General features: G+C 41.8%; 1 protein-coding gene across 1 annotated transcript in view; it reads right to left on the bottom strand.

Annotated features, from left to right (window-relative positions):
* Positions 1 to 2,500, bottom strand: part of LOC135104993 (leucine-rich repeat-containing protein 24-like) — a 13,661-nt gene that overhangs the window by 10,204 nt on the left and 957 nt on the right. The gene's annotated exons all lie outside the window — the stretch shown is intronic.

The following is a 2,500-nucleotide window of genomic DNA, read 5'->3' as shown; positions in this document are numbered from 1 at the left end:
TACCCAAGTACCTCGCCCAAGTGCGGGGCATATGCATAGATCGGTAATATGAATGGCAGGAATGTAAAATGTCCCTAAGAAATAACTTTCTGAAGGAAATAGGCACTCTCAAATGGGGGTTTATTCTGCCGCGTGACGGAAGGAAGAAGGCAGAGTAGACACAGACCAGAGACTTCAGAGAGACCCCGATCAGAGGGGAGCAGCGGGCGAGATGGACGAAATCACATCAGAGCAAATGGAGTTTAAATGTTGTGTAATGCATTCTAGAAATCAATCATCTCATGAATAGAACGAGGAGGAATAATTGTAGGATAATTAGTGTTATTATTATGATTATGTTGTGCATTGTATGGGGCTTGTATTGTGTACAAAGATTAACTTAATTACTGAATACTAATCACGGGAATCGATATGACGCTGATGGCATGTGAGTTTTTATAATGAACATCAATTATGATTACTGAATATTATTTTTGTGAAAATATATGAAATTGACATTGTGTATGTTTCATGTACGAAGATTGGGTTAATTATTGAGAAGTGAGTGTCTGAAGAGAGAAAGTTACATCATGTGACTGATAAAGAAACGTAAGATGTTATATGAGCTCTTCAAGGTTTTCATGATTGCATATTTGTAAGAAGCAACATGAGGTCACAACATAACTAATATATATTTACCTATATATTCATTTACCCTCTCTTGCTATATTTTTATCCTTTCCCGAAATTTCTTTGCATTAGTCTATTCCAAATTTTCTTTCTTATTTTATTTCTATTTGGATTTGATGCATTGATGTTTGTTGACGTTTTGCAGATATCATTTTTATTTTTTTGTTATCTCTTAATTTCTTGCTTAGGTTCCTTTGTGTCAATCACTTGTGTGTGTGTGTGTGTGTGTGTGTGTGTGTGTGTGTGTGTGTGTGTGTGTGTGTGTGCATGTGTGTTTGTGTCCATCATTATATCGACTACAACAAGAATAAATTATGGATGAATTCTCTCTCTCTCTCTCTCTCTCTCTCTCTCTCTCTCTCTCTCTCTCTCTCTCTCTCTCTCTCTCTCTCTCTCTCTCTCTCTCTCTCTCTCTCTCTCTCTCTCTCTCTCTCTCTCTCTCTCTCTCTCTCTCTCTCTCTCTCTCTCTCAAGTAAGCGACGATAAGCAACAAAGTTTTATAATCATGGTATTTTCTCTCACTTCTCTCTCTTACTCTCCTATTTATGCTTTTCTTACTTTACTTATCTTTTCTTTCCACTTATCTCTTCCGTCTTTACTCTCTCTCTCTTACTTAGTATTTTCCTTTGCGCTCGTTTTTTTTTCGGCCGATTTTGTCAATAACGTGTGTGTGTGTGTGTGTGTGTGTGTGTGTGTGTGTGTGTGTGTGTGTGTGTGTGTGTACGTACTCTGAATCCGGTTTCTTTTGGGTGCACACACACACACACACACACACACACACACACACACACACACACACACACACACACACACACACACACACACACACACACACACACACACACACACACACACACACACACACACACACACACACACACACACACACACACACACACACACACACACACACACACACACACACACATTGATCACAAACACTGAGAATTAACTTTTTGCATTATTTTCCAATTTTTCTTTTTCTTTTTCTCCAGTGAACTTTTTCTTCCATGGACATTCGAGAGCATCTGGCGTAACTTTTCTTCCATATTTTCTCTTTCACCTCCTCCTCCTCCTCCTGCTCCTCCTTAATGTCCCTTTAAATTTACAACAATCCTCCAGTGATTTCTTTCAAAGAGATTCAAGGCAGTTTCAGGCAACTCCCCTCTCTCTCTCTCTGTCTCTCTCTCTCTCTCTCTCTCTCTCTCTCTCTCTCTCTCTCTCTCTCTCTCTCTCTCTCTCTCTCTCTCTTCTATGTGCGGGCGTAACATTAGTAGTCGTACTTGTAGTAGTAGTAGTAGTAGTAGTAGTAGTAGTAGTAGTAGTAGTAGAGAGAGAGAGAGAGAGAGAGAGAGAGAGAGAGAGAGAGAGAGAGAGAGAGAGAGAGAGAGAGAGAGAGAGAGAGAGAGAGAGCAAAAACCCCTTCCACTAGGCCAGCCTGTCTGAGCGCCTTCAAGAGCGGCGTCTCACCTGAGCCCCCGTGGCCTTTGAGAGTGAGCGGGGACAAGGAGGACCTCACTTTGGTCTTTTAGGTCCATTGTAGGGATAACTAGCTTAGCCCAAGAAGAGATTAAGCCACGCGTTGAGAGAGAGAGAGAGAGAGAGAGAGAGAGAGAGAGAGAGAGAGAGAGAGAGAGAGAGAGAGAGAGAGAGTTGGGTTGCCTCAGCATTTAGTGTTCCAAAAAGTCACGATCTCTGGTATTGACAGTAAAGATTTCACAGTACACGGCTAAGGGAGGCAGTCACACACACACACTCACACCCACACACACACCCACACACGCACACACACACACCACACACACACACACACAGCGAGAGAGAGAGAGAG

Source organism: Scylla paramamosain, chromosome 11 (genome assembly GCF_035594125.1).
Source record: "Scylla paramamosain isolate STU-SP2022 chromosome 11, ASM3559412v1, whole genome shotgun sequence".
Lineage (NCBI taxonomy): Eukaryota > Metazoa > Arthropoda > Malacostraca > Decapoda > Portunidae > Scylla > Scylla paramamosain.
Note: the sequence above shows the minus strand (reverse complement) of the source record. Positions and strands in the feature narration are given on the sequence as shown.